The sequence below is a fragment of the Phasianus colchicus genome, chromosome 3 (genome assembly GCF_987193195.1).
Source record: "Phasianus colchicus chromosome 3, bPhaCol1.hap1.1, whole genome shotgun sequence".
NCBI classification, from domain to species: domain Eukaryota; kingdom Metazoa; phylum Chordata; class Aves; order Galliformes; family Phasianidae; genus Phasianus; species Phasianus colchicus.
In genome coordinates this window covers 16,283,342-16,305,874 of record NC_143438.1, presented here as the reverse complement: position 1 = coordinate 16,305,874, position 22,533 = coordinate 16,283,342, and the positions used below count along the sequence as shown (strand labels likewise).

General features: G+C 40.3%; 1 long non-coding RNA gene across 1 annotated transcript; it reads right to left on the bottom strand.

Annotated features, from left to right (window-relative positions):
• Positions 1–1,313: 1,313 nt before the first annotated feature.
• On the bottom strand, positions 1,314–9,867 carry LOC116226559 (uncharacterized). Its single transcript, XR_016465038.1, has 6 exons — positions 9,786–9,867; positions 8,781–8,961; positions 5,120–5,226; positions 4,478–4,556; positions 3,473–3,638; positions 1,314–3,012 (listed from the first exon to the last, which is right to left on the bottom strand). It is a non-coding gene; the product is annotated as an uncharacterized LOC116226559 (long non-coding RNA).
• Positions 9,868–22,533: the final 12,666 nt, after the last annotated feature.

The window sequence follows — 22,533 nt, the reverse complement described above, 5'->3', positions numbered from 1 at the left end:
TTTTGTCCTTGTGCTTCATTTTACCCTTTGCAGGATCTCTGTCATCAGCTTGCAGAGGGACAGACCCAAGCTCCTTACCAGCACAGCTGCTTTACTGTGGGAAACAGCCACAGCTGGAGCGGCTCCGCAGTCCAGTTTGTGCTGTGTCAGTTTACTTGGATAGGAGTTCCCCAAGATTAGGAGCGTGTTTCAGTTGAAGCTGTGGTTTAGAAACAATCACACATCCCAATGAAGCCAGCCCATTCTTTGAGTGTCTCCCTGGAAAGGCCTGCCTGTCAGAATTGAGTGAATGAATGATTTCTAATGAAGAAGAAAGTGTCTTAATCCCTGTCAGATTTGAGAAATTTCTAGGCAGGCTACTTTTATTGTTTCCTTTCCAAGACTTTGTGTCAGTACTGTCATAAACTGCAATAGAAATATCATTTTATAAATGTATCTGAAGGTTATTGCACAGCCCAATTGAACATACCCAGAATCAATTTGAGTGTGATTACACAGTAGTGAGCTAGCACCTGGAAGTCTATGATGAAATTCAGAAAGGGTAGTCTTGACTCATTACCCATCAATTGAATTTAATTTCCTTCCTGTGTCAATGTGACTGAAAATGTGAATTGAATATGTCCTGACCAGTAATCTACACAATGTCTTACCTCCAAATATCTTCTCTTCTAGGTAGCTATTTATCATCACACCCTCTCTCACTTGTGCCATTCATAAGGTAGTTTTTAAAATACAGAGCATTCTATATGTCCTGCCAATTTTTTTTTAACTACATAATTTCTAGACAAACCCAAGCGAATAAGAAAAATGTAATAACTCAAGTGCTTTCAGCTTCAGGGAGGTGGAAATACATGGTTCACCTTGCCCAGATGCATTTGTCTGTTACTCTGGTGGATGATAAACCAAATTGTTTATTTTTCCTCTTCTCCTTTCTGTTCTTTCCACACTTTCATCAACCCTTTTTTGAAGTGGATCCTCCGACCCCAAAGCAGTTTTTCTTTTTTTTTTTTTTCACCAATATTTTGACTGTGTTGTCTTGTAGCAGATCCATTCCCAGTAACTCTCTCATCATTTGTTAACCTTGGTAGCATTTTTGTTGAGAAAATACCAGAAAATGACAACAATATTTCATTAGTTCTGTTTTATAACTTAGTGGTACTATCCACAGAGCTTATTTTTCTTTTATGTTCAGTGCTGTGGTATGCTTTAACTTTGTCTTTGTCTTTGATTGTCAGGTTACCAGAGATCTAAATTTATTGCACTATGGCACCTGCCCACTAACCTGTGGCTAGTGGGTGGATATTGCTGCCTCAGGTCTGTTTTATGTGTTTACAATACATTTGATTTGGCTGATCACCATATTAACAGAAATCCTGAAGAAGACTAGGTCAGGCTACCCAGGTCCCCATCCCAACCAGACCTTGAACACCTTCAGAAACAAGGCATCCATAGCTTATCTGGATAGCCTGTTTTTGTACCTTTACCACCCTCTCAGTTGTTGCAAGATAGCACACGACATAGGGATCTCATGCAAAGAAGATTCTCCTTATTGCTATATCCCCTTACTTTCTCAAACAAGCCTTTTATATTCTAACACATGTAGTCAGTACACTTCCACTAACAATCCATTGGCTAAAAAGCAAGCAAGTTCCATAACAAGTCTTCGTAACAGCAGAGAGCTTATCTTATGCCTAGCTGCAAAACATGCCTGCTTCTTCTGTTCATCTCTCTTTTCCAGGGCCTTATTATCAGCAAGTTGACATTCGACTAGGTCAAGCTGACTTCTCCTTCTCCCACATCTCCCCCTTCTCTACTAATGAAAAAATCATGAATTAAAGCATCTTCTATCATTTTCTGAACACACTACAATAAGCAAGGAATGCAAATTAAAACACAGAGGAAAGCAATAAGACAAACTAACCCTATTTTTTACACATTCTCTATCCATGCTCCCAGGCTTCCAAAGAGGCCTTCAAGTATATCCAACACGTCATCAACCTGTAATTTCTTACCTCCATTCTGCAAATCTTGAATGCTTTTATATATTGATTTCAAATGATCTGACAAGTTCATACAACACATTCCATTGAAATCCTGACATCTGTGACCCTGAGCTAACAGCAAGAAGTCTAAAGCAGCATGATTCTGTAGCATAGCGTGTCATACTGAGTCTATAGTAGTAACAGTCTGCTTAGAGCCAAGGAAGTAGCATTTGTTTGCTTGGCCAGCCAGCATCCAAATTTAGTAAGTGTGCTCAAAGCTTTAGCTGATGCAATGCCTAGGGCTAAAAACAATGCTGCTATTATCCCCCCAGGGTTTCAAAATTCTACATTATCCTTACACTCTGATTGAAAAGCATGTACAGTTCGCTTAAAGTGCTTTCAGTGGTGAGTAATCATGGAGATAATAGGTGTTAGTAAATTTGTCCTTCCAAACTGCATGGACCTCCTTTGATGTGAGAAGGGCTAGCAGGCCCGTCCCCACAAATGAGAAAAACTCCTGCTGGCAAACTAAGCAGACGGTTACTAGATCTTGAGATGTTAGGTGAAGTATAATTACACCAAACAGAGTGATTTCTTTAAGCAGATAAACTAGAATTAACACACTGAACTAATGATTGATTCTTTCCACTATAGTTAAAATACAAAACAATAATCCATTTTAACCTAACCAAACAATTCCAGTTCTTGTGGTTGAAGATTACTCTGTTGCAGATGGGGTACCCATCCATCCCTTATGTTGACTACTGTATTCATGTTAAATGCTATCCCAAGAACAGAGCTCAGGATGGGCCATTTGTCTAGGCATTGTCCCACCAACGTCAAGAATAGGTTCTCTGGTGACACAGTTGACAAACAAAGTGTGTCTTGTCCTGTCTTGTTGGCGAGGGTGACCCAAATATGCTGTTTTGGTTGAACTGGAATCCAGACTGCTGATGAGAACGTGATGATCATGTTACAGCAGATGACGAAAGGGATGGCCATACGCATCATGCTGGTACACATCTCGGACCTGTTCCAGATGAAACACAAGCATAACCTTGACCTCAAGTTATAAAAAAATAGGGTCCTTCCCATTGGTTAGAGCTCAGATTTTTTACCATAACCTGTGCTTTTTCTTTGACAAGATTTAAGGTATTACAGCCAAAATGCCTGTGAATTGGAGGGCCTTCTGTTATCCAGTGATTTAGAAAACTGAGAATATAGCACACTTTAGCTACTCTTTCCTGAGGGGTCATCTTATCAACTTTAGTGGATGCGTCCCACGATTTCACCTCAATCCCTTCCCAAGTCTCTGGGTCGTAAACTGTCTGACTGGTGATGGAGGGATCCTTCCTGGTGGCCCATGCAAGCATTTGCTGTCGACTAGGGGAGGATACTGACACCCCCAGTCGGTTAAGGATAGATTGAGAAGTAACTAGGATGTCTTTCTGATCCGAGGTCATTTTGTTTCCCACAGTGCGCATGCTTACCTTCATCCAGCGAAAGGTAATCAGAGTGGTTAGGGACAATGACTCTTTGGGCAGCCGCATTTGTCTCAAAGCTCTCCTGTACAGGCTCCTCCATATTTGTCTCAATGCCTGCTATGTTTATCTCAAAGCACTCCAGACCAGTCAGTCTTCAAGTCAGATCAAGTCCCTGACAGAGACAGAGGGGACAATCAGCCTGCTGGCTACTCCTCTTTTGATGCAGCCTGAAATGCAGTTGACATTTTGGACTGCAAATACACGCAGCTAGCTCATTTTAAGTTTTTACTCTGTCAGGACCCTTAGGTGCTTCTCCCACAAGAGCTGCTTGTGATGAGCTCTTCTCGCAGTCTGTACATATATCAGGAATTGCCTGAACCAAGTGCAACACCTTGCACTTGGCACAGGAACGGTATGTGATGCTCGTCAAAAGAGGTGACTTAGCATGTGATGAAGCCACAGAGATATTGTTAATACGCAAGAGTCCTGAGACTAAAAGAGAAAGCAGTAAGTCTGTGCTGAGGACTGGCTTATGAAAGTACAACTCAGATCAGCAGTACACAACAAGAAAATTCTATGTTTGTGAACTAAACCTCTGTATAAGCTCTGAAGATGTTAGCAGGAAACACCTGAGATGGAATAGGCCTGGGTGTATGGCCTTTATGACATATTGACCAACCAGAACAGACATGAAGACTGCTGGTACAGTCATAAAATGTGTGAAAAGAAGTACTTGTAAAGGAATAGGGGATACTGGCATCATCATAGCTTTAAGGGGGAAAACGGTGGATGTCCATAATGGATTAAATATAGGTTTTAACTGAACTAAATTCTGCTGTCAGCCCAGAAAGAAATGCTACAAATAGTCATCTATAGATTAGGACTAGAAATCAGAAATGTTGTGATTTAAACAGTCTGTTGGAGGTGGGGAAGAATAAAACTCTTAACGTCATTCACAAGAAAACATCATTCAAAAGAAAAAAAAAACTGTTAAATGTTCAGTGTAATTACCTGATGAAAAACAGCATGTAAAGCAGTACAACGTGCTACAGGATATCTATTTTTCAGTGACTCAGATGTCCTTCAGTTCCTGTGCTCCCAAACAAAAAGAAAGACGTTTCTACATGGTGTGAAGGGACACTAGGCCTAATTCATGCTGCTATCAAGCTATGAGGATGAAATGTTGCTCTCAACAGTCTGAACTAAACACAGACTGACAAAAAGTTGACTGAGTAGGTCTAGGCCTGGATCTCAAATGACCCTGCAGTTCTAGGAAGCTGTTACAGCTGACGGGAAATCTGACTTACATCTTGTCTTAGCAGAGGAGACTTCTGCTGCTATGCTGTGCATCCCTGGACTCCCAGAGCTGTACACCCTGCTCTGGCCTGACATCCTCCAGCCCCTTCACCTAGCTAGGAAAGGGTCAGTGTAGACCCCTCTCTGTGGTATCCATACTGGGCACATACTCTTCAGCCAGGGTGCAAGGCTCCCAAGACTCTCTGTTCTTCTAGCCATGTTATCAAATAAGAAGATACTCAGCACAATGCCTTGTCCAAGCCTTTTCCCTTGATTTACTCAGTCTTTTACTGATTATCTCCTGATTCTCCAGTTCCAGGAACTGCCCATCTTTGCTACAGACGCATGCTGCTCAACCTTAAGTGTGTCAGGCTGCTCTTCAGAATGACTTCAGTGCAGAACTGATGTTCTCACTACTACAGTCGTGCGCTGCTGCTGCAGGTAAAAATATACATCCACGTTATCTGTGAGAAGGAAACATTTAGCTTAACTGTAGAGACCAGCTCACATAATCCTGCTCTCTTCCACTTGAGGTAGCTGATATTTCCTTAAAAATCCTGCTTATGATCATAAGCAAAAGTGTTCAAAACCTCTGAGACTGTGAAAATTGCTGTGGAGAGTCAAGCAATACCATGGAGCATTTGTCATGAACTGATTCCAAGTCACCATGCTGTTTATACAGTAAAGAGCGGTGAGGTTTGCCTGGAGACCAGGAACGTGTCACCTCTCTTTGACAATCATTTGAAAATTAACGTGCCTTGAATTTTACTTTTTCCTTGGGTCAAATTTGTTAATGGAAATATTCTGCCGATACGGTCACTCACGTGCGTTGAAGTTAACAGCAAGAGTTGTAGAGAATGAAAAGCCTTATTGAAGGCTGTGAAAAAGAAATGTGAGGATCTCAGAATTCCATCACCAGAGGGAGGTGCCCACAATGCAAAATCTGTCTGGTACTGTCAAGTATTCTGAACCACTGTTAGTTGAGACAAATGAAATTGCTACTGGGTTTTCCTAATGAATACTTCTAACCATTTTGTTAAGCAGCTAAAGGGGAGTCTCAGAGCAATGTGTCTTGAGAATATGAGGTTGAATTTAGAATGATTACTTTAGTTTCTATCCAACGTAAAATGTAGTGGAAATGCTAAGTCATGGCTTGAACTAGTGATTGAGCACCTGGTACGAAGGCAGGGCCAACCTAGGGAAGCTCAGGTGCATGCAATGTACCTGAGTGATTGGAAGGGATGGAGCCAGGTTGCCGCCCTTGCCAGACCTTATTTAAGGGTTGGCAGTGGGGGCTCTTGTATCTTATCTTGCCTATCTGTATGATCTTCTGGGTCTTCTAAAGGTGAGTGTTGTTTGGTTGTTTGGTTGGTTGTTTGTTTGTTTGTTTTTCCCCCCCCTCTCTCCCTTTTGTTAAGTCTGTGTTTATTGCTGTGGCTTCTGAGCAGTTTCTCACTTGCTGTGGCCTAAGATCTTGCTGCTCTGTTGTGGTGTTTCACTTTCCTTTGAGTTAGAGAAGAAAATCCTGAGATTGTTTTCCAGCTGTAATGCTGGTGGTATGATCAGGATACTTGATTATGAGCATGAAACCATTAGGTAATCTCATCTGCTAAGTTAGTTAATTTGTTTGATTACTTTAATAGGGTATTTATTTTAATGTTTAGAGTGTTTTAAATCTCAGAGGGATTGCTTAGTGGGGCTCTAAGGCCTGCAGAGGTGAATGATGCAATCTTTCCTTAAGGAAAGCATGTGTACCCTACATCTCTGATCTTACTACAGCATTTTAAGTTGTAGGGGAGTGAACATTAATCTATGCTTAGTGGCAAAATTCACATAACAGATCATGAGAATTAATTCAGTTGTAAATAACTTTTGGTATCGCTGGGAAGATGTTAGCAGCATTTGACCTCACTTATGAAAGGCACGTCTGTCCCCCACTCTGCTTGATCCTTCTGATGTAGTTCTGCATTTCACACTTTTGTGGGTCCCGACAATCAGATGCCCTCTCTGCTTGAGAAGGTATATGTAATGTGAGAGCTAACCAGCCTGTGCTGCTGGAAATTAATGATGATTATACTTGATCTTGCCAGAATTGACAGCAGGTTGAAGCTGTTGGCAGAGTATTTCTCTTCCAAAACTCTCTTTGTGATGCAGTATTTCCTGCTGATCTCACACAGTGCCTGCTTGTCTGATGGCTGCAGTGTGGGTGAATAGCAGAGGTGCCTTAGCTATCTTCTGTGATCACTGCCAGTGAACTGTATAGCTGCTCACTTTCTGCTTGTTTGTGCACATAAATACAACAGGCGTTTTCTTGCAGCTAGAAGGAAAAAATTCTGGGGAAGAAGGTAATTTCTCTATTGTACCAGATGATACACTAGGAAAAATATTAATAACAATAATAATGGAAGTGGTTTTGGGTGCAGAAACACACAAAAACCTAATTGGGTTGAGTTGTAACAGCTGTATCAGCATTATACATAAGCTGTTTGCTTTGAATTGTAATGAGAAAAGCAGATGCAGCCTGAGATTGAGGTGAGTGCCTGCAGGACTGACAGAATCACAGAATGTCAGGGATTGGCAGTTCAGTTGATTATTGCAGGTGTATGGCAATGACAGCCTGGTTACAGGTTTAGCCTGTTGTCTTTTTTTACCCTTGATATTTCTTTCCTATTCCCTTTCTTTTATCCTAATGGCTTTCTGCACTGGAAAGTCAGAGGCGGGCTTACTCTGGGGGATTATGTGTGTTTTGTATGCCTGTACAGATAAGGCACATAGAGCTAAAGAATATGCAGAACCATTGGAAGGTGCTTAACACAAAGGATGTTTTTCTTGTGCCTTTGCTGAGCATCTTTAAGCGAGGAGAAACAAAAATATCTTGACAGCTCTAAAAATTCACGCTGTCATTAGGCTAGGGGTGCTCCTGAGGCCACTGGGGTATGAAATCTGCATGCTCTGGCAAATGAGCTGTAACTATTGGCAGAAGCAGCAGCAGATGTAGACGTCTTATGGAAAGCAACCTATTCCGGTGGGACCAGATGTGCTCTTCCAGCACAAGCTCACTGGGTGTTATCTCAGATAAAATGAGTGTGTCTTGGCATATTCCCTGCTGCAGGCAGGGAGGTAGTGGAAGTGCAGGAGTCTTCTCCTTCTTCCCTTAAGAAGAAAGCGTGCTTCCTCCCACTTAGGGAGGACACTGATACCGGTCTTTTCCTTCTGTTTTTGAGGTGGAGAAGGAATGAGGAAACTCTCTGAACATGCAGAGCAAACACCCTCCTGTTAGTGTTGGCAAACATGAAGTGGTTCATAATAATCAGACTGCTAATAATAAACCTTAGATCTCCAACCTCAGCAGGGCCAGTAAAAAATTGTGTTTGGTACTGGTCTCGTTATATTGTCAGTATCACAGCGTACGTCTTACAATCGCGTTTCAGTAAAAACCTTTCTAGTAAAGGTAAATCTCTCGTCCTAATATATTCTCATATTTATTCTCATTGTTGGAGGTATTTGTCTGACAGCACCAAATCTGCTTGCTTCAGCAGTGTGGCAATTGCTTTCTGTGCCATATGGAAGCCCCCTGACGTGCTGTGTGTCTGTCTTCTGTATGTCAGTGATTAAAAACATAAAGAGCTGTGTCCTTTACCTGGTTATGTATGTGTATGTTTTAATTTCATTATACTAGTATAATCGTAGCACAAGCCAATTGAGATGAAGTAGAAAGGAGAAAACCCTAGGGGTGGGAGCTGGTATATGACCATAGGCTACATGCTATGCTCTCAGATCAGTCAGATGGTTTTTTAACAGGAAGCTGAAATGCTGGCAAGGTGCTCTTCAAGCATGGTAGGATGTGAGGTATGCAGGCAGAAGCATGGCTGTTTGCTAAAGTGAAGTGAAAAAGACAATCATCTAAAAGCTTAGGAAAGGAAAGATAGCATTGCAAGACAGCTTCAAAAAGGGAGAGAACAGTGAACAAGTCTGGCTGTTGCTATAGAACAGAGGAATAAAACAAAGCTGTGCTCACCATAAAAGCAGAAGATTGTCAGTTCTTCTATTTGTTCTCTGTACTCCCTGCATTTCCACATGGAATGTGGATGCTGTGTCTCAAAGAGGTCAGTTTGGCATCCTGTTTCCAAAGAGGTGCTCCATCCAGGGCTCCTGCCACTAGAAATGTGGTGGGAAGCCAGGAGCCTGCATCCCGAGCCCTGTCACAAGAGTGAATGGAATTGTGGATTTCATGTGTATACAAAGGAGGTTTCAAGCTGCTTGGTGCTAAAGCTGAACACAGAAAGTCCAAGCAAATTATCTACAATGGTATCTTACCTGTGAGTTTTTCTGTTGTTAAAAGCTGATGGAGGGCCAAATGCTCCTCCACAAGAATTGGTGACTGGGTTCAGCTAGCTGGCTGGCTCTCCAGTGTCTTTTGGGCTGAGCTTCAGAGGAGCATGCTCGTTGAACTTCAGAGCACTTTCTATTAGCCTGACCTTTGCTTGCTGATTTGTTTTAGATGGTAATTGGTAGGTGGCAGAGAGTCAGCTTACTGTAATCAAGGTATCTGCAAGCCCATAAATGTGTAGTGAACTGCTCTTCCTCCATACAAACAGATGTGGAGTTGTCATCTGCACAGCTGCTGGTGTTCTTCCATTACGCAGAAAATTGGTCCCTTGCCCTGACAGACAAATCTCAGTTTTCTGTTCTTATGGCTCATCGCTTCAGCTGTCCCCACAAAAACTAATAATCTCCTTGTTCTCTGGAGCTGAGTCATCTTTTACCTTACTTCATTCCCTGAAAATGGGCATCAAAATAGATACTTCAAGAAGCTGTCACAGAAGTTGCTGTTTGCCTTTGGTTTGAGTTGCCAGCGTGTCTTTTGCTTTTATTTGTAACAAGCTGAGCACGTTGTTGGAGCCGGTCAAATAATTTAATTCTTAATCCCTTAAAAGATTTCCTTTGCACAGTAGAAACTGCCTTTGAACTCTGACTGCTCTGATTCTGAGTCCATTGAACTGTATCTTTTGTATTCACTTACATTTGCGGTACGGTTTGTCAAAGGATTTCTCTCCTTGTTGAGGGCTGTGAGGGGCTGGGTACTCAGAGTAGTGAGGTTTGTGTCTCACAGAGCTTATGATCTAAACAATTAGATTCCACAGGGGTTAACTAATAAGCGTAAAATGCTCTGCCCTTGAAGTGTGACCCTGCTGAGAACTGTGCAAAAGTGCATAATCTGCTGTGTTCTTGTCAGATCATGCTAGGTGGCTGGCAAGCAAACTCTTCCAATCTTTGTTCAGAAGAATATGAAGACAACGGTTGCTCAAGTTCCTGAGTGACTGCTTTAGCCAATTCATGTGGTTCAGTTTGCTTCTCAGTCAGGGCTTCTTACTACTCCTTAAGTCTATTGAAGAGAATATGAAACTGACACATGAAAACGTTTTTTTTTTCTTTTTAGGCATGAATGTTAAACAAATACTAGCATGTCTTGAGGGCAGAAGGCATTATCCTAAAAGTAGTTCAACATACCCTACTCTTATGATCTTCTACCCTGCAAGATTCTTTTCTGCTCTTTTACTGATGCACCTTAAGCTTGTACCTTAAAACCCTTTTGTTACCATAGCACCTCCTTTAATGTTCTTTTCAGGACTAGTGTGCTGCAAATATTCAAAATTGGGCTGGATGGAACTTTAAAAATCATATGAAAGCAGCTTTAGGAAGGCATACTGTCATATGACAGTATGAAATAGGTCTCAAAAAGCTGAGAGATGCTAGTTCATTAATAGTCTCCCAGCACAGTTTTATTCCCACACTCTCCTTGTTATTAACTGCGTGGTAGATTTCCAGACGTGTCTGGGAAGCAACCTCCTTCCCTGCTTTTTGTTTCATAGCCTCTAGTTGAAAACAGCTACGAGGACAGCAGTAGAAGCTTGTCACCAGTGGTATCCCTTATTCTCTTCAGAACTGTCTCTGAGGGAAATCTGATTTAATGACAGCTGCTGGAGGGAGTTGGTCACAGGGTCCTGGATTCTCTGGCTTATGGCAACCCCATATGTAATATTACATATGTTGATTTATTTATTTCCAGCAACTGAGGAAAGTTTGTCTCTGATAAGTCTCTGGTTTGATGATCTCAGTGGTAAGAGCATATGGACAAGAAAGTTGGTCCTAACAGGAAGTTTGTGATTTGTGAGCAATAAATGATTAAACACTCCTAGACTCCATTGTACCTACTCAGAGATCCTCCTATCTGTCTTAAGGCAATGTCTGCCTGCTCAATGTCTGCCAGTTCTGTGGCTTCCAAGCTTGCCTGTGCTATTTAAGTGAGTAGAGAAAATGTCTGCTCTTCCGAGTACCTGAACTAAAATCTTAGATAACACCATCCTTTCATTGTGGACAACATCATGCTTGTGGCTTGAGCTACTTGACAATTTATTTCTTTAAATTTTCATGAAGTTTACTGTGTGAAAGGCAGTATTTGAAGCGGAGTATTATATGCAAGTAGGTATGCAGTGAGAAGGCTCCCTATATGGCTGGATGTTATGACAATGTGAATGCTATATTAGATAATGTATGGAATTATTTCTCTACTTGCATGTGTTTATAATGCTGCTACAACTCTGTCCAGCATACAGACAATTTATGACCACATCTTTTTTTTTTGGATGTGTGAAATTAATTTGGAACAATAAGGAAGTTGTATTTTTAAGTGGATCATAACAGAAGCTTGCTGATTTGTTTTTTGTTTTTTTTTTACTGTAAAATATGAGTATTTGCACTTTATTTCTCAGGTAGTGTCTGCCAAGTTAATGTCATTTGTTATGATGAGGTTATGAGGGAGGACTTACGTTGCAAGGGGTGTTATGTCAAAAGTTGTGGGCTTGATGTGGTGGAGGTGTTATATTGAAGAGAATATTATATGACTTGGGTGAATGTTATATTGAGGCAGGCATTACATGGACATTATTTGTTAGACAAGCATGAGCATATTTAAATACATGAACTTGTTAATCTACTCTCTGGCATATGGAAAAAGATTGTTTTGAATTAATCAGAGTTTATTTTCTGAGGGGAACGAAAGCTTGTTTGCTGTCTCAGTTCCCTATTGAACTGTAAAAGGTGACTCCACACCTAACTTGGTATGTGCTCCTTCAGAAGTTTCTCTTTTATATTGAAGTAATATCTGAGGGAGAGCAGCTTAATATTGGAGGGGGTCGAGTGCAATATACAGGGGTGTTATGGAGGAGGAAGGGACATTATACAGAGGGGTGATTGGAAATGGTGAGCAGCATATGTGACTGGTGTTGTACAGAGTTGGGCATTATTTGGAGGGAATGTTTTTGATGTTCAGGCTTTGAACAGAGGGTCTGGTGCCATGTTTATGTGGGACTTATAGTGCAGATATTTTATGGAAGCATGTATATAATGCTGTAAACATCTTCTGGCATACAGAAGAATTCTCTGATAAACATGGAGCACTGTATGGGAGGGGCATTATTTGAAGAGAGCAAGTGGTAAAAACAGGTGTATAGGATATGTTATTATATTCAAGGGAGGTGAGTGGTAAGTGTATGGGTGCTATATGTGACCAGAGCATTCTATAGGAGAGTTGAAGTGATGAACTTCTTGGGGAGGGAAGGTGCAAGCAATAACCTCAGGGTCACTATATGGGGGGCAATTATGTGGCAGGCATAGGGGGGTTAAATATGAGGACATTATATGGGGAGGAGTAAGAAATAAACACGGGGTAATATATGGGAGGATGAGTGAGTGGTAAACATAGGGGTAGCAAGTGGTATTTACGGAAGTGTGTGTATGTGTAACAAATTACTGTCTTGCTGGTTCAGACACTTATTGGACTGTAAAATGTTTGTCTATTTTAGCATGTGTTATCTGAGAATATAATCTCAATACATAAGAATATATGGAGCAGAGCACTACACAGAGAGAGGTGTAATATTGAAAAGGGAGCTATATGGGCAGGGTGAGTGTTTATAGGCACAGGCATTATACAGAGGACAGTTTTGTTGGGAGGAAGCTTTTCTTTGAGAGTTACATGATGTGTGGGAGATGATAGTTATATTAAGGTGAGCATAATATATTGTTTTGTGTCATATATCCTTCCGTAAATTGTTTGTTATGTTAGGCCTGTATTCACTCTCTATCTTTTAAGCAGTGTGAAACTGCATTGGAGCAATGGCATAGCATGTTTTCTATCGGTGGTAAAACTTGTCCCATTCATTGGACTGCACAATGTAAATCTTCTTACTACTTATTTTAGCCTGAGCTGCTAGAGAAATTATTCTATTATATCAGAGGTTTAGAAGGTTGTTATATGGGAGGAGTCATATAAATCAAGGCTTTATAACCTAAACCATTCTATGGTATTGAAAAGGGCATTATATAGAGCTGCAGAGGGTTTATTGGGTGGGATGGGAATTATGTTGATGTGGACATTACGAGATGGGTATTTAACTGAATTGTTATATTATACAGAAGTCCTTTAAAACATTGTCTGTGGAATGATTATGTTCATGTTTCTATAAAATAAGCTTTTCTATAAAATCTTGTGTCTCTACAGTAAAAAGCAGTTATAGCCCTCAAACTTAGTTAAGTTAGAGTCGAGTATTGGATGATGCTGCATGGCTTATTACTTATTTTCAGGGAAAGATTTTTATCATGCTACAAGCATGACAAATAATCTAAAAACATTGCAGAGTTGCTGATAGACAATAAGAATTACCTAATTTCACTTGATGTAAAGACTGTATTAACACTTTACAAATTGTTATAATTATGTGGAATGTGGACTTAACAGAAGAAATCCAAAACACAGTTTTCACTATGTTTTGTAGCTGAAATGAACACTGTCAGAAAGCAGTCTTTTGCTGTCTCTTAACATATCTGGCATAGACTGTAGAAGCTTAGACACATAGCTCTCTTAACTACTGTAAGTTTGTTCCGATTGTTTCAAGATAATACTTTTTTTTTGTGACATCCCAAAATGCAACTGAATCCTGTTTAATAAACAGACAAACAAATGGATTACAGGGAAATTTCTGGCCTGGGCAGAAAAGTAAAGGGAGGAATTATAAGCATTGAGCATTTGGATTGGCAACAGCTAGAGCAGTTTGTTTGACTGCACCTTCTGGCATATATCCAGGATTTGCTGTATGTGGATGTATCTCTGAAGTTCTGCAGTAATTTGTGCTCAGTACGCAGGCAGTGGGATGGATATGGAGACAATGACTATGATGCTTTTCAGTGGCCATGTAAGTTATAAGGATAATATGCATGTGCACTCAAACCTAAATGGCAGCAGACAGAACTGGCAATTCATTGATGATAAATTGATGAATGCACCCATGAAGGAAGAAGCTGAGAATCTGCCAAGAAAATAAACTTGGATTTCAAACCTTCAACATACCGAGGTACTTGAATCTATCACAGAGGTGTTTGAAGTGATGGTATTGTGAAGGTTGCTGTACTGACCAAGGTACAATGCTCTCTCCACTAGAGGAGAACAGAAATCCAGTCTTTGATTTCCTAAGAAGCTGTCCAGCCTAAGAGATGGACACAGTAAGGTACACTGCGTTAAGTCTATGCTTTATGAGTCTCTGTGCTTAGTGTAATTTTCAGCCATCTACTTATCTCATTCAGGCTGTCATCACCTCACCTCTTTAGTGAGGCAGCATCCTTTTCTCTGAGCTTGTTGAATGTGATGTGTAAAACTTCTGAAATTCACTCAATGTTTCCAGGAAGACCGTTTCCCTCACTTGCTGCTTTCAACATATCACATGTGTCTTGGCTCCTCTCCCTCTGTTGCATCAAACCAAACTTACTTGCCTTCACTTCACATGCTTTTCATGTAATCTGTTCAATCTATCTGTCATCTCTCACTTTCTATTGACTGACTGACTCTTGCCTGCAGCCAGCTTCTGACATCTGCATTCAGATGAGCATCTCTCTTTCATGCCACTTCTCAAGTGCTCAGCACACACTTCCATTACTCAGCAACAGCCAAAAATTCAGTGTGCTGTTAACACTGCCTCAACTGAAACCATGGCAGACCATTACTATATTTAGGTGGGTATTATAGTGAAGGTAATTTACAGAAGAACTTATGAGGGACTGTTAAAGCACTGTGTGGCATTCATAACAGTTATCATAACATCTCTTTTTTTTTTTTAAAGTAATGTGAAATTGGGCTGAAACGATTGCAGAACTGTAAAGGTAGGAAGAGACCTTTGGAGATCAAGTCCAACTCCCCTACTAAAGAAGTTCCCTGCATCAGGTTGCACAGGAAAGTGTCCAAACAGATCTTGAATGCTTCTGGAGAAGGAGACTGCACTACATCCCTGGGCTGCCTGTTCCAGTTCTCTGTCACTCTCACAGTAAAGAAGTTATTCCTCATGTTTATATGGAACTTCCTGTGTTTTTTGCCTGTTGTCCCTTGTCTTGTCATTGGATGTCACTTAAAAGAGTCTGGCCCCATCCACTTGGCTCCCATGCTTTGTTTGTTTATAAACAGTGATGAAATTCCTTCTCAGTGTTCTCCAGAACAGTCCCAGGTCTCAGCCTTTCCTCATAAAGGAGATGTTCCAGAGCCCTCATCATCTTTGTGGCCCTCTGATAGACTCCCTAGAAGCTCCAAGACTTTCTTGAACTGAGGAACCCAAAACTGGATTCAGTATTCTAAATGCAGCCTTACCAGGGCAGAGCAGGGAGGATCACCTTCCTCAACCTGTAGCCCACACTATTTTTAATGTACCTCCAGATCACAAGGAAATACTGTGACCAAGAGTGAGACGAGGAGAGTGTTTCTGTTGGAAGCAAAGCTTGCTGTCTCAGTTCTTTATTGGACTGTAAAATGTGAGTCTTACTAATTAGATTCTTAGCTGCTCTACTAGAGAATTTATTATATTAAGGTTGTGTGAAAGTTTTTATATAGGACAAATCATAACTGGGAGAGTTACGTGGACATGTGTGAATGTTGTATGGCAGGTTGATAATATTGAAGAATCTGCAGTAGAGAGATGGAGAACATTATAAGGAGGGTGGTGTAATCTGTAGTATTATGCGGAGGGGTGGGTGTTCTGTGCAGGTGGGTGTTACATGTAGAATTACTTATGGAGATATTATGCACTCTCTCTCTATGTATATGATACTTATATGTGGCATACACAATAGTTATAGTTAAAAACAGTGAAGGAATCCTTGCTGTCTTTTTTTTTTAATTGGATTGTAAAATGTAAAACTGCATACACTGGGGCAGGCATCATATATAGGATAACTTATGGAAGAATTACAGTCTGTATATATTTGATGCTGTTAAAATATTGCCTGTTGTGCAGAATAATTATGGTCACTTACATTTTTATAGAGTGAGTGTGAAATTGGATTGAATAAGTAAAGAGCTTTTTTTCTGAGGGAAGTGAAGGCTATCTTGCTCAGTTGTTTACTAGACTGTACTATATGAATCTTCATATTGTCTCAGTTCTTTATAAGGCTGTAATCCATGAACCTTCTTTTATGTGTTATCTTAGCTTGCACTATCAGAGAACTTATTTTCATATGTTGAGGTTATATTGAGATCATTATATGGGAGATGTTATTTAAGTGGGAGCCATACGTGGAGGTCTACAGATACTATCTATCATTATATGTATGTATATAATTATATCGAAGAGGCCTTTGCGCAAAGGGGAGCAAGCATAATGTAGAGAGGGGTGTTATACAGTGGAGTGGGCTTTATAAGCTAGGAGTCTATTATGTGGAGGAAAAATTATGGAAGTATTACACTCTCTATATATGACACTATTCTGTATACCAGACAATATTTTTAGCAATTGTGGTCGCTTATGTAGATAAGTGTGAAAATTATTTGGAACAGTGAGGGAGTCTGCCTTGTGGGGAGAGCTAAACCTTGCCTTATGTCTCAGTTCATTAGACTATGAATACTGAATCTTTATACCATCTTAGCACGTAGTACTTGAGAAATTACTTTTATACCGAGCTTACACTGAGAGAGATGCTATATGAAGGGGAAACTATAAAGAGAGAGAGTGTCCTATAGAGGGGCAAGCGCTATGTACAACAGGATGTTATACAAAGGGGCCTTATTTGAAGAGTTTATTGAGGTGCAGCTGTTCTATGGGCAAATTAGTGTTATAATTTGGGCGAGGTTATAGCGAGGAGAATTTACAGAAGGATATGTATGACACTCTTACAACATCTTCTGGTATGCGTAACAGTTGTGGTTGCATTTTTTTAAAATAAATTCCAAAGTGGATTGGAACAATGAGAAAGCAAAAGATTTATTAACTCATTTTTTTTATTGGATTGTACTCTGTAAATGTACATGTTTACATTATCTTTGCATGTGCTACTCAAATTATGTTAAAATGAGGTTATAGGAAGGCTATTTTCTGGGAGGCATAATATAAATAGTGCATTCTGTGGATTGTGCTATATGTATTTTATAGGGGGGAGGCAAGTGTTATAAAGATGTGGGTGTTACACAGAGTTTCAGGAGTTTTATAGAGGGACGGGCACTATGCTGAGTTGTGTGTTACATGTAGGATTACTTACAAAGCACTGTATTTTCTGTGTATGTATGCTATTCTTAAAACACTGTCTGGATAGCAGAATAATTATGATCACCTACCTTTTCGATAAGGTAAATGTGAGATTGTTTCAAAACAGCGAGAGAGCTTGTTTTCTGAGAGGAGTGAAGACTTGTTTGTTGTTTTTCCTAGTTATGTGCTCAACTTCACACTTCCCTTAGCACATGCTACTTGAGAAATCATACTTCGATACTGAAGTTATAAAGAGAGGAGCATTACAAGCAGAAGGTAATTACCTCAGAGGTTGAGGCATTTTATGTAAGGTCAGATTTAGCATGGGCTTTATTGATTTTGGAATTTGTATGTATTTTTTATTTTAGTCAATATGCTTCTACACTTTCTAAGAATAAGCTCTAAGCCTGACAAACTGAGAATCTATGGAATCTGTTTCTATAGGTTTTACACACAAAAAAAGAGCTCTTGTTCTTAATGAAAAATCAAAACAAAGGATATTTACGTACTATTATTTTTTTTGAGGCTTTCTTTTTAAATTGAAAGAGAATACGAAGCAAACTATAAAGCAGTTTAGAAGCCCATGTATTTTAGAAGCACATGTATTTGCATGGCTCCCTGGCTCTTGGCAGACACAAACATAAGATTGGGCTCTCCTTGCTGCTTTTACACAGTGCACTGCTTGCTGCCTTGCTAGGGCTGCCCACGAGCACCAGCAGCTGCTTTCTGCAGGCAGTCTGGTCTAGCTTTTGAGAGTGGGTGGATTACTAGGTACTGACATCTCCTTTTTGTAAAGCCTGAGCTTACTCTGTTGCTTCACTGTCCCTTGAGCACAGAATCACGTGCTGGTTTGTCTGAGCAGAGGGTCAGAATCTAATGGCTGTTTCTGAGAAACGTTTATATCTGGGACTCCAAGAGAGCTGTTTGTGTCCCTTTCTGTTCACTCTAAAAAAAAAAGAGCTCACTGCTGTCTCATCTGCAGCTTCATTAGGCTTTTGTTCCCTGTGTTACAAACTTGATTTTTATTGGTTGTATCTGAGGTTGATTCAAAACTATTTATTGAGTCTCTTTGTTGCTATTTTGTCACCATCTCCTATCACTTATTTTCAGTTTAACAGAGGTAAGGTGGTGTTTTCTCCCTCTACACTGACAAGCCTACCTGATATTAAATTTATCTATGAATTGTTTTAACAGCATCTTGCATTCATTATGATGCCCACTTACTAGGCCTGTCCTCAGTAAACAGGAGGAATTCAGTTGTTTAACAGTGGAAGTTATGGAACAGTCCCTTCCTGTGCTCAGCACAGGGAAGACAACAAACGCTTTATGTGGTGGGCAGTGCTATTTCTGATTTCCTCAGAGGACTTTGTGAAGTTGGATTTCAAGCACAGACAAAGGAAGAAAAGAAGCCAGGGCAGGACCTAGACATCAAGATGTTCACTGAGCTTGCTGCCGTGCAGACTTCTGCCAGGCTTTCTGTTGCTCCAGTGATCCTTGTGCTTAAGGAGCAACTTAGTAAGGGCAGGCAGTGGTGGTGCTGGGAGAGACAAAAGGAGCAAAGTTGGAGCAATAAGGAGGGCTCTCTGAAGATGAAAAAGCCTTTCCTTCTTTTGGTTGAGCCACTGTGATTTATGTAATTTGGGAGAGGAAAGAAGGGATTCATCTGTATGTCAGACAAGCTTGTGGAAGCTTTGAAAGCTTTTTGGGGAATTGATCCTTGCGAGAATCAAGCTGTCACTGGCTTAAGTGGCAGAGGCACTTGTGGGATTACAGAATCAAAGGAGGAATAATTTAAGAAGCCTGCCAGTTACAGCCTGAATCTATATTTAATGTTACCAACAAAATGAATCTTTGCTTTAAAACGAGTATTGAGAGCTCAGAGTAGCTATGTATTTCAGTTGCCAATAAAATGGCATCTATAAAATTGTTCTTAGTGTCTACTGCTGTGACTGAGCCTGGCTGCAGTGGTAGTTGTGTCAGACTGGAGAGAAGTTGGGCATCATCCCCTCCTGTTTGCTTCTTGCCTCTGATGGATATGATGATAAGTTAACCATGAGCCTCTGTGCAACACAGCAGCGTATACTGAAGAGGTAGCGCCCATCACTTTTCTGAGGAAGTGATATCTTATTCCTCTGTATAATGTTATCTTGGCTTAAAAATACTTCTCATAGTAAATGCAAACTTGATTTTATACATGCTTTGGCTCACTTCAATTTTACTTTTATGTAGTTGTTCTTTTATTTAGTGTGTTTGAGATTTGTTCAGTCCAGGGTTTACCTCTTCCCACATAAGGAACTGTGCTTTCTGGATGATGTCTAACGTAGCATCATAAAAGTCAACTGTGTTCAGCTATTTATATTGAGAACAATTCAGTGTCGTACAGAAGCTCCAGTGCAATTGATCTTCTGTCAGAGACACCTCCCTCTGTGTTTCTCTGTGAAGATTTTGGTGTGAGATAGCCAGGTGTTAATGGACAGGTCTGTGCTCTGGGAATTGCTAGAACATATCATCCAGTGAAGGTTATGTTTTCAGGAGAATTGAAATCCAGGCTTTTTTAGAAATGTCTAATAGCTTCTCAAGTTGAACAGGCCTTGGAGTTTCAGGTCTTGTGTGTTTCTGTAGCGAGTCCTTAGGAGCCAGCTACAGCATAAGAGAATAAAGCATGTTTCCCTTTGTCCTTGGCCCCTCTGAGAGGATACCCAAAGCAGGAACCACTATCATCCCACGTTTCTTCTCCAAAGAGTATTTTTGCATTTCCATGGGTTCTGAATTTGTTTTCCCTATCTCTGCAAAGTCAGACTTTATTGCAGAACGTATTTCCAACACAAGCATCTCTCTGTGTTCTCTGCCATTTGGATCCTTTGTGAAACACTGCCATGACAATAATGCTTTTCTATGCATTTTTGTCCTTGTGCTTCATTTTACCCTTTGCAGGATCTCTGTCATCAGCTTGCAGAGGGACAGACCCAAGCTCCTTACCAGCACAGCTGCTTTACTGTGGGAAACAGCCACAGCTGGAGCGGCTCCGCAGTCCAGTTTGTGCTGTGTCAGTTTACTTGGATAGGAGTTCCCCAAGATTTGGAGCGTGTTTCAGTTGAAGCTGTTGTGGTTTAGAAACAATCACACATCCCAATGAAGCCAGCCCATTCTTTGAGTGTCTCCCTGGAAAGGCCTGCCTGTCAGAATTGAGTGAATGGATGATTTCTAATGAAGAAGAAAGTGTCTTAATCCCTGTCAGATTCGAGAAATTTCTAGGCAGGCTACTTTTATTGTTTCCTTTCCAAGACTTTGTGTCAGTACTGTCATAAACTGCAATAGAAATATCATTTTATAAATGTATCTGAAGGTTATTGCACAGCCCAATTGAACATACCCAGAATCAATTTGAGTGTGATTACACAGTAGTGAGCTAGCACCTGGAAGTCTATGAAGAAATTCAGAACGGGTTGTCTTGAATCACTACCTGCCTACTTGAGTTTAATTGCTTTCCTGTGTCAGAGTGACTGACAATGTTTTCTGACCCTTTTCCCTTGATTTACTCAGTCTTTTACTGATTATCTCCTGATTCTCCAGTTCCAGGAACTGCCCATCTTTGCTACAGATGCATGCTGCTCAACCTTAAGTGTGTCAGGCTGCTCTTCAGAATGGCCTCCAGTGCAGAACTGATGTTCTCACTACTACAGTCGTGCGCTGCTGCTGCTGCAGGTAAAAATATACATCCACGTTATCTGTGAGAAGGAAACATTTAGCTTAACTGTAGAGACCAGCTCACGTAATCCTGCTCTCTTCCACTTGAGGTAGCTGATATTTCCTTAAAAATCCTGCTTATGATCATAAGCAAAACCTCTGAGACTGTGAAAATTGCTGTGGAGAGTCAAGCAATACCATAGAGCATTTGTCATGAACTGATTCCAAGTCACCATGCTGTTTATACAGTAAAGAGCGGTAAGGTTTGCCTGGAGACCAGGAACGTGTCACCTCTCTTTGACAATCATTTGAAAATTAACGTGCCTTGAATTTTACTTTTTCCTTGGGTCAAATTTGTTAATGGAAATATTCTGCCGATACGGTCACTCACGTGCGTTGAAGTTAACAGCAAGAGTTGTAGAGAATGAAAAGCCTTATTGAAGGCTGTGAAAAAGAAATGTGAGGATCTCAGAATTCCATCACCAGAGGAAGGTGCCCACAATGCAAAATCTGTCTGGTACTGTCAAGTATTCTGAACCACTGTTAGTTGAGACAAATGAAATTGCTACTGGGTTTTCCTAATGAATACTTCTAACCATTTTGTTAAGCAGCTAAAGGGGAGTCTCAGAGCAATGTGTCTTGAGAATATGAGGTTGAATTTAGAATGAGCTCTGTGCGCATTGAGATTGTATTCAAAGCTACATATCATTCTGTGTGTATCTCTCCTATTTTGTTTATGCATATCTGCTATGCTTACATGTAATTATGTTGGCTTTTTGAGGAAAAAGATCTGAAATTGTGTTGAGCTAAGTAATAAAGCTCTGCAGCAGTCTCTGAAACAATGTCTCAAATAACAAAGGAGCAAAGATCCTTGCCTGCAAATGAACTCTGCTTCTTTTAATAGCTTTAACACTGATAGAGCCTAGCAACAAACTGATGTACTGTAGATTACATTTTTCTTTCTTTATTAAGGTCTGTAGATCACTTTTTTTGTAAGATGTGAAGTTCTCAAATGCTGTCATTTCTTACACATTTCTTACTTAAGGATATATTTCATACTGCAACACCTCTAACTGCAAGCAATGTCTCAAATATTGCATCAGAACTATCCTTTTATCGTCATTTTAAAATCTGCTCTTTTCTGCCTCTGTCCGCGTTACACCTCACAGGCAATTAATGCTGGCAGTTCTGAGTTGTTCTTGAAACCTCTTCCTTGTCAGGGTTTTCTTTCTCACATGCTGAGCTTGGATTACTTTACAATTTCAAATTACTTTTTTTTTCTTCTATCCCTTTCCTTATCCCCACTTCAAGTTGTCTTTTCATCTCGCTATTTCATCTCCATGGAGTCTGATACCATTGTAGTGAAGCTGAAATTTTCAGGGGATTGTTTCAGTCATGAAGTGCTAATTTGATGAAATTGTAGTACTTCACAGGAATTACTGATTTATTCACTCCTTAAAGAAGCTATCAGAATATTTTGATAGCTAGAAATACTGTTTTGGAAGGAATGGGTTTAGGGGCTCT